Genomic DNA, 10305 nt, shown 5'->3' with positions numbered 1-10305 from the left:
TTAAGAATTTAATTTTTCTTTTGCTGTTTTGCTACTGTAAAACATTTCTGCAATAATCAAAAAAGAATCACGAAAGTACAGCAAGTAAAACCTTAGTGAATGTTCTTTTAGTAATATCACACAAAAACCATAAGATTACAGCAGGCTGTTTCTTGAGGACATACTTCTTACATTAGGCTGTGCTGTGGAAATCCTGGTAATCCTTAATTGTAATTTTGTATTGTAAGTTTGGCAGTACCACAGGAATACCACACTCATACCACAGGACCTTTTGTAATGGACCACTCTTTGGACTCAACTGAACTGTCTTAAGACACAACATCTCTGTGTCTTAAGACAAAGTGATGTCTTAAGTCATGCCGCATCTTCAAGACACACAAAATAATTGCTTCTTTGTCTTAAGACGTTACCTTTCATGTCTCAAGACAAAGACAGTGTCTTCACTCATACGTCTTAAGACGTTCTTGAGATGTCTTGGCATAAAAAAATGTCTCAAGACATCTTATAAATACTGTCAAGACATCTTAAGACACAGTGACAGCTGGGTATGTAGTGATCATTAAAATATAGAGAGCAAAAAGAACTTCTACACCGTTTGAATAATTCAGTTGAATTATTTAATTGCTTTTTGTATTGGAAAGATCACCCATATAGCAGAGATGCTGTTTAATAAATATTAATAATTATTTCCACTTTCATTTGTATCAATGTATAAAATATATAACATTTTAGAAGCAGCTAATGCACAGACACAAAAAAATCTCAGACCTTGTTGGGAAAAAAGTAATTACAAAGCAGTCAAAAATTTATTTTTCAAGACTCTTTTGTCTATACTCAAAAATCAGCATGTATTAATTCAAATGCAATGCAAAGCCAGGTTTCGTACTTAAAACTCTCTGTTTAAGCATCTGTAGAATCCTCATTAATATAATCACACACAATAAAAACCAGACCACTCACTATAAAGCCCTATTTTGCTTCAAAAGATGCAGTAAAGCATCTTTTTCTAACAACATCTGCGAGCATCTGAGCCGCTGTGCTGTGTTACGATGTAAAGCCTCCACCTAAATAATCAATATTTCACAATATTATGGAAAATACAAAATAATATACAAAAGATAACAATGAGACAAAATAAGGTTCTGTTCCTGTCAGTAAGATCATCGTAAGTAAGACATGAATCTGATCCTAAATTAGCACGCCTACTTTAAGAAGCTTTGTGCACATAAAACAGTGACGAAAAAGGACTGAAGAGAGAACTACACATTTTTATTCCCATTTCAAATTAAAAACCATTGTGTCCCATGTGTTCAGAGTCTGTGGAGCTGGTCAAAATTGGAAAAGTTAAGCAGCGCTGAAAAATTAATTAGATCAAATTAACCTACTGACAAAACTCAGTACTGAGAACAAATGAAATAAAACCAAAGCTCAACATGAAAGATTCACCACAGTTTAAACTATTCATGGACAGTGCAAGTGTGAAAAGCTTATTAAGAATGTCCTTAATTATTGTTAAATTTAATGTGATTTAAATTCAGTTTTTAGAATTTATTTTATCTTATGAAGACTGAGGATTCTCTCTCCTGTGGACAAATATTCAAAAAGATATTTTAAAGTTTTTGAGGTTGTTGTGTTTTCAGAAAGACTGGTGTGTTGCAAGTTTTCACCCCTTAAATGACCAGCAGGCCCAAAGTTTTATTACACAGCCAGTTTGCATTGAAGTCCCTGTAGTTACTGAATAAAACGCCATAGTAATAAGCCTGGGATTTTAAAGGGGTTAATTAAAGACCCCTGGACTTCAGTATACCGTGTCTGCATTTACCTTGCCAGCTGTCTGTTTCGATTCACATTTCTACAGAGCCATCCAATTCCTGTAGTGAGTAATGTCAAAGTAGCTGCTGCAACAGCCAGTAAAGGTTTTTTTGTTTCCCCTAGTACTACTATCCCTACTCCTGCTGCCGCACCTATAACAGCTAGTCCTGACTCTGCTTCCCTGACAGATCCTGAAACCCTTTCAGTAGCTTCTATGGCAACCTTTTTTACTCTTGTGAAAAAACTAAAAATCGGTGTCTTCCATTCTTTTCTTCTCCTTTTCTCCTCTTTTTTTTCTTTTTCAATCTTCTTTCTCTCATCCTCCCGAATCTTTTCCTCCTCCTCCTTTCTCTTTCTCTCCTCCTCTGCTTTCCTTCTCTTCTCCTCTTGTCTAAGCTTCCTCTGAGCCCTTTCATACATCTCATTAGTGTAATATTTACTGGATAAAGCCTCTATTTTCTCAATCAGCTCTGAGACCTGATTACGGTTCTGCATGTCTTCATTATTAAATTAATAGTATCTGTCCCTCACATTTCTGCACAAGATGTTTTAGCAGCTCACTTTGATTCACATACTGCTCTACAGAAATATCCAACTGGTCTGCATGAGTAAACAGTATGATGGTGTGCTTTGAGGCTTCTTCTCCAAAGTTCTTCTGAATCCACTTCACTGAGTTCCTCTCCTCTTCAGTGAATCTCACATCCAGTCTGACCACCAGCAGGAACACATGAGGACCAGGAAGTGACATGTACACACACCTCTCTATTTCAGCTTTCAGAGCTTCTCCAGTCATTGATGTATCACAGAGTCCTGGAGTGTCGATCACTGAGATCTTCCTGCCCTCCACTGTTCCTTCATGTCTCTCACACTTCCTGCTGACAGACTCAGGTGATATTTCTGCCAAAAAGGCTTCTCTGCCCAGGATGGTGTTTCCTGTTGCGCTCTTTCCCGCTCCAGTCTTACCAACCAGCACAATCCGCAAGTCAGAATCTGCACATCAAACAATAGAAGTTTTACATTCATAATACATCATTTTAACTTGCTAATAAAAAGATGTGATATACTAGCTGCGGAACTGTGTGATTGTGATTTGTTTGTTGTTGGTTTGTAATTTTGTATTCACTGTAAAGCATCCTTTTATTTTATAAAAGTGTTATATATATATATATATATATATATATATATATATATATATATATATATATATATATATATATATATATACTATATATATATATTGCATCATTACTGAATGCTTAAATCACATCTCAGTCGTTCACTAATGATGATAATAATAATAATAATAACTTTTTTTTAGATATTATTAAGTAGTTAGTGAATGTGTTCATGTGACTCAGCAACTGGGACAGTAAGAATTAAGCACTGATGAACAATTTATTGAAGTCTATAATAATGTCAAATAAAGTCTTTTTTTAAATAGTCTTAAATACCTACCTTATAAACACTTCATTAATGCTGAAGAGAGCAAAGTATGTATACACACCCAAACATCAAGTATATCAAATACATCTCTAATTCAAGGGTAATGTGTATATTGATAAAGTAATATTTATCAAACATTGCTGTGCACTTGCAAAATGGTCCTTAAGACATTTGTGCAGAAAACTTTACAATAAGAGACACAAAGAACATTTAATAATTATACACACACAATATCTTTATGTAATACATCCAGAAAGAATTACATATAATCATGTATAATGTTGAAATTACTACATTACTATTTCCTGAAAAGAACAGAAAATGCAAGCAACTACATGAAGACCATGGAGCCTGTCCACAGATCTCAGCCCTTACCAAGAATATTTAAACAGTTACTAATGTTAAAGTAAGATTTTAGTTAATGGCTACATAATTCTAATTCTAATGTTTGTAATAATTTTTGGTGAATGGTATAATTATAATACACCATAGTAATACCTTAAATTATATCCTAGTTATCATTCCTATCAATAGTTAATCAGGGTATTAATAAAATCTAATATATTTCTTATATCCATTATTAGTTAATAATTAATTGCTGCAGTGTTAGAAGTGTTATCGCAAAACTAAAACAGCACATTGTTTAGGCTCAGTATTAAATGAAAGGGTGCCACAGTTGTTGGCAACCCTTCATTTAATACTTTATGTGGCTTATCGACAAATATAACAGCTGTGACTCTTCTCCCATAATGCTTAATGAGGCTGGAGAACACATGGCAAAGGAACTGAGATCTTTCCTCCATACAGAACCTCTCCAGATCCTTCAGATTCTGAGGTTCACACTGTGGACTCTCCTCTTCAGCTCATCCCACAGGTTTTCTATGAGGTTAGTTTGGGGGACTGGGGTGGCCATGGAAAACCTTTGATTTTGTGGTCAGTGAAAAGTTGATTTTGTGCTTTGGATCACTGTCTTGCTGGATGATCTAACCATGGTTGAGTTTAACTGTCCTGACTCCGTCAGGTTTTGATTTAATATCTGCTGGAACTTGATGCAGTCCATAATACCATACTTCACAGTGGGGATGGGGTGCTTTTCTGCATGGCTATCTTTGTGTCCACTAAACCCACCTCAAGTGTTTGTTTTCTCCATTTTGCTCCATTTTGGTCTCCTTTGACCATAGAATATGGTCCCACTGGAAGTAGCATCTAGTTAATCACAGCAGTCTTTTCCATTCATTGGATTAAAATATTCAAGAGATTCATATGATCAATTGGTGATCATTTTAAATGTTATTTCCACTATTTTCAGGGCAACGTTCACTGTTTTGAATGGGATTAAAAAGCCTTTTTTTAAATAACCATGTATGCTGTCTTTTTCTTGTTTATTCATCATTCTATTACTGTAGAAGTAATTTATAACCACCCTGTCTTAATCATATGATTGGAAATACAATTGGGTGCACCCTTAGCATCATGAGCGAATATAATCAAATTACAGACATTAACACAACATATCAACATGAGAGTACCATCATGTATAATGAAAAATTCCTCCTCCAGTTTATGGATGCTCTGCTTTGCTCTCATCTCTTGTGCTAGTTGTTAATTCCAACACTGTACTAATTTCTTCTATACTTTAAATTCTTCTTCTGTTTTTGTCTCTTCCATATCTGGTGTCTTCTCATTATCTCCTTTCTCCTATTTTCCCTCCTGTCTTCCTTGCTTTTCCCATTTTCCCTTGTAGCTCTCTTGTTGTTCTTTCCTCCCTTTTTTTCTGTTGCACTTGTAATAGTCTCTTTTTCTGGACTGCCTCGTACATCTCATAAGTGCAATACTGAGCCCCGTTCTGTTGAATCAAGGTCTCAATCTTCTCCAGGAGCTTTGTGATCTGAGCCAGATTCTCCTCTCTCTTACTGTTCATCACAAAATAACCAAATCCAAATGAAAGTTATTAATCAATTCAAGCATCTTAGCATCCTGAGAAAACTTCATCCATTTTCTGATTGACATCTCTACTAGTAAAAAGCAACATGGTGAACTTCAGAGCTTATTCTCCAAAGTTCTCCTGAATCCACTTCATGGTGTTCCTCTCTTCTTCTGTAAATTTTCCCACTCTGTATGTTGATCACTGAGATCTTTCTGTCCTCCGCTGTTCCTTCATGTTTCTCACATCTACGTATCAGAGGTTTAGAAAAGAACACCCGCTTAGGATGATGTTTCTTGTGGCACTTTTTCCAGATCAATGATTAACTAAGAGTTAATGTGTGTAAAACCAGCTGATCTACTACCACCGTGCCAAAATAACCAAGCCAAATAACACATGCTGTTATTTTTGTGTCAAACAGCAAGTGCTGTTCATTTTGTTTGTTTGCATTGATAAATATTTCAATTTGTAGCATTTCTATAAATACAGATGTGTGTGAATTAATACCAGATAGGACCACTTAATCTGCTGTGTACATTGCATTATGGTTGCAGTCATCATACTTTTACTGTTTAGCCTGAAATTATAATAATTTAATACTCTTTAGAAAGAAGTATTATATGCTTTTATTATATGTTTTTACAAAAAATGTCTTCAAACAGGAAAAACTCCACTATTTTATGAGACAAAATAATTTATCATATGTTATTGCCAACAATATGCCAGTGGCACAGCCAGAATTCCAACTAGGATCAGTGTTAGAAAAATCTTTTTAAATAATCAGCCTGAGACCACCGATGCCTTTGAAGCTTTTATTCTTGCAGCAAGGGAGCAGTTACACACAGAGTCAAGTCTAGAGTGTAATGCTCAAAGCGCTTTGGGTCATGCCCTGTCTTATACCTTTGGAAATGTACGTTTTACTCTTACTCAGCTGAACTATTCTTCAACTTCTTGTTTTATCTGTTTCCTGATACATCCCTTTTCTTAGAGTTTACCCAAAGGACAAGTTCTCCTTTCTGTGTACCGTTGTTTTCACCGCTTACTGATAGGAGAGCCCTTCATCTGACCCCAGAGTGTACGCAGTGCACTCTGTCTGAACTCTTCTGCCTACAGAGTTCTAAGCTTAAGCATAACCATATATGGTGATTCAAGCATTAACATAGAGTATAATACTGAATTTTTCTGACATTTCCCTCCTGTTTATACTATATGTGAGGGTTTACGCGCAAAGCAAAAATCAGAGCATATCAAGGGTAAAGAACAGTGTGTATATCTGGATTATAATTTCCACAACCTGCTCTCTGCTAGGTTTTTACAGGCTGCTTCATGAACCATTCACTATCACTGTCCTTTATTCACAAGTTGGGTTCCTCAACTTCTTCGATTGTTGCCAAGGCATTGAATTCCTCCAGCGCAGTCATGGGCACGTAGGTGGACTCGTTCGTGTCCTCATATACCATGACCTTGGTCACGGCAGAATCGATGAGGCGCAGGAGGAGTCCTCTCGCACAGGGGATGAGACAGCACCCGCAGGTGGTGATCAGTGCTGCTGCTACTGCAAGAGAAATTAAGACAGAAGAAACAAGAGCACCCCACTTCCCGAACCATGATTCGAGCAGTGAGGTCAGAGGGTTATTGATACCAGCATTGTCGTGCATTTCCTTGGACAGAGTTTCCAAACCCTGGAGAGCCCTGGTAAAACTTCCATCAAGTGAGGTGTTATTGGGAATGAATGTACAGCAAAAGTCACCAAACATTCTACATACCCGCCTCTCTCAGCCAGTAACATGTCTAAGGCAATCCTATTTTGCCATGCCATAAGTGATGCAGCCTGCAGCTGTTCGTGGACAGCTTTTAGAGCATCTTTGCTATGATTTATGAAACGCAACTGATTGTAAGACAAATAGTTAATCCAATCCACATTTTTATTAATCATTGGCCACAGAAAAATTGACTCAAAGCCTGCAGTGATCTAGTTTCTAGCCTTAAACTCGTCCGGAACCCCTCTAGGGACTCCTATTGCATCTGTGTGGATATGGCTATCGAAAGCCCCTGGTGCTGGGGTATCGCGCTTCTGACGGTGGTGACGCTTTAGCTTCTCGGGCAGTGCCGAAAAGGCAGTAGTGGGGTAGATGTGAAAGGGCATGAGAAGCTGTACCAAAGCACAAGATCCCTGCCAGGATTGGGGCAACACAGCCCTCAGTTTCCTATCCCCACACAGCCACCACAGGTCAGCGCGTGCCATGGTATGATCGGTGAACCACTTGGATGGATAACCATTACCATTTTTGGTGACGTCGTAACTGTATGTGCACCAGGGAAGCGTTGACACATTCTTCTGACCAAAAGACCTAGAGAAGCAGATGTAGTTCCCAGGTAAGGCTAGAACGCCAGGTGGCATAGTAGGCTTGGTGGCTGGAAATAGATAAGAGAGGAGTTGGCATGTACGATTTAAAAATTTGTCACGTGTGAACAGCTGCAGTGTACACCTTAATCCTTCATCTGCATTTATCTGCGTCAGTCTAAAAGGGGTTGTTCCTAGTTGAGGTCTGCTGGCGGAGCATGCTATACAGTTACTGACATTTGTGGTTTTAGCTGTGTACAGCATCCATTCAAACCATTCATTCCTAGCTGCATAGCCTGTTTCAATGGCTAATTTTTCAGACATAGAGAAACATGTGGAATTTAACCAAGAGCCAGAAGTGTCATTATCGTGCATGGGAGTGGTTGAGGTGATGTTTGAGGTAGTTTGTGAGTAAGGCTTTGGAGTGACTTTTATTTCAAAATGACCTAAAGGGTCTTGTCCGGAGAGATAAACACCAAGTACATAAAGACCAGCATCAGAGGGTTTTGGTCTTGTGAGGGTGAGATACATTGGGTTACAGTCATCGATGGAACAGGTTGTGGGTGTCTGGCCTTGATAGATAGACATACGTTGGTTCAAGGGATCAAGTCCATGGGAGGCTCTGGCAGGGCTGTAGCCCCACCTAGAGATCCCAGAATTGCAAATAACATCATTCCAATAATCACACCAGCTACCCTTGGTGAGCCCAGGAGTGTCTATCAGGGGTGTTTCACAGACATATTTTTCTGCCCAGATATAGCCAGTTCTCTGGTCCGTACATTTAATTATTTGGCACAGATCAAATTTGACAGTACCAGTGACACCTTCCTGGTACTCCATCGTCAGGGTTTTAACTATTTTCCGAGGCCCCCCCCTTACCGGGTTGCCCTGATAAATGGGAGTATGAAACCCCTCTATCACATAGAGCCCGCAGGCAGTAATGATTAAATAATACAGAATCAGTCTGGTCATGGTCGAATCTGCTTCACTACTGTCTCTGGACCTTTCTTCACCGGGGTTGAGACGAATGACCCTATTGGTTTCACTCCCCTTTGTAGCCGGACTAGTCCTCAAGAGGCTCTAAGCAGGTTTATTTCGACCGTGATCAGAAAGTTCTCGTGCTTTCTTACAGTGAGAGAGGTGAATCCAGGAGGGGCATTCAGCTATTTTTACTGCTGTAGGGGTTGCTAGTAGCACCTGGAACGGTCCCTCCCACCGTGGGTCTGCCCAGGACTTCTTCTTTATGACCTTTATGAAAACCCAGTCTCCAGGTTCAACTTCTGTCTCTGGTCTCGGTTCTCCTTCAATCTGTACGGGAGGATTATTAATAGAGAGAACATTTTGTTTATTCAGCATGTTCCTCATATAGGTAGCTAAGCTTTCTTCTGCTTCTTCACTTCCTTTTGAAAGAGTTCTAAATTGGGGAATAACATATGGCCTCCCATACATCATCTCAAAAGGAGTTAGCCCATTTTCTCCTGGCATTATGTGCATGTTTAATATTATTAGTGGGAGACAATAAACCCAGTTCTTTCCTGTTTCTGTCATTGTCTTTCGCAGTTTAGCTTTTATAATACCATTGTGTCTTTCTACCAATCCCGCGGATTGGGGGTGATAGGCACAGTGATTTTTTAGTTCTATGTTTAATGCTTTACCCACATGTGTGATAAGGCTGTTAACAAAGTGTGTGCCATTATCGCTATAGATTCTCTGAGGTATCCCATACCTAGGAATTATTTCTTTTACTAATGCTTTTGCCACAGTTAATGCATCTGGATTAGCACAGGGAAATATTTCAGTCCATTTGGTGAGTGAATCTATAATTACTAGGCAATACTTTTTCCCTTCGCATTTATTTAATTCTATGAAATCCATGCATATGTGCTGAAAAGGCCATTGTGGTTTTGGAAATTTGCCTCTTCTGGGTCTGAAATTTCCCTGTGGGTTGTGTTTTGCACATGTCTCACATGCTAGACAAAAATTTCTCGAGTAATTTGTAAACCCGTAAGCTGTGAACACTTGATTTATGGTATGCACCATCCCTCCTGTTGAGACATGGCAAGGGCCATGGCTCAAAAGAGCAGCATACTTAAATAAGTTTTTTGGAAGGATAGGCTTGCCTAGGGGTCAGGAGTAGATGTTAGAAGCATTGATTTGTGCCCCATTTTTTAGCCAATGTTGTTTTTCAGTGTCAGGAGACACACGCTGCATATCTGCCAGTACTTCCTCATCTAAGTGTGTGTGTGTTTCGGAACTAAGAGAGAGAATGTGAGCCACGTGAAGAGCAGCTCGCTTTGCTTCCTCATCAGCTTTCTGGTTGCCCTTAGAGACAGGGTCATCGCGGCGTGTGTGAGCAGCGCACTTACAAACAGCGAGACACTTAGGCAATTGAATTGAGTCTAGAAGGTTTAGAATAAGTTGTTTGTGGTTAATTGATTTACCTCCCGAGGTAATCATACCTCTGTTTTTCCATTGCTGGGCAAAAACGTGGACAGCGGAGAAAGCATAATTACTATCCGTCCAGATAACAGCGGACTTTCCCTTTGCGAGCTTACATGCTTCAGTTAAAGCGATAAGTTCTGCAGCTTGTGCAGACAGATGGCTTGGCAATTTCAGACTTTTTAACAACGCATCACTAGTGACTACAGCAAACCCAGTGGCATTAGTGCCATCGGGGCGTTTGCTACTAGAGCCATCTACAAACATAGTAATGTCAGGGCTGGCGAATGGTTGATCTTTGAGATCAGCACGAGGCAATACATTTTCTGCCATAACATCCAAA

At 39.0% G+C, this 10305-nt stretch overlaps 1 pseudogene; it reads right to left on the bottom strand.

Moving 5' to 3' along the window:
- Positions 1–1711: 1711 nt before the first annotated feature.
- LOC118803439 lies at positions 1712–4842 on the bottom strand (annotated as a pseudogene).
- Between the last annotated feature and the right edge of the window lie 5463 nt (positions 4843–10305).

Source organism: Colossoma macropomum, unplaced genomic scaffold, assembly GCF_904425465.1.
Source record: "Colossoma macropomum unplaced genomic scaffold, Colossoma_macropomum, whole genome shotgun sequence".
NCBI classification, from domain to species: domain Eukaryota; kingdom Metazoa; phylum Chordata; class Actinopteri; order Characiformes; family Serrasalmidae; genus Colossoma; species Colossoma macropomum.
Note: the sequence above shows the minus strand (reverse complement) of the source record. Positions and strands in the feature narration are given on the sequence as shown.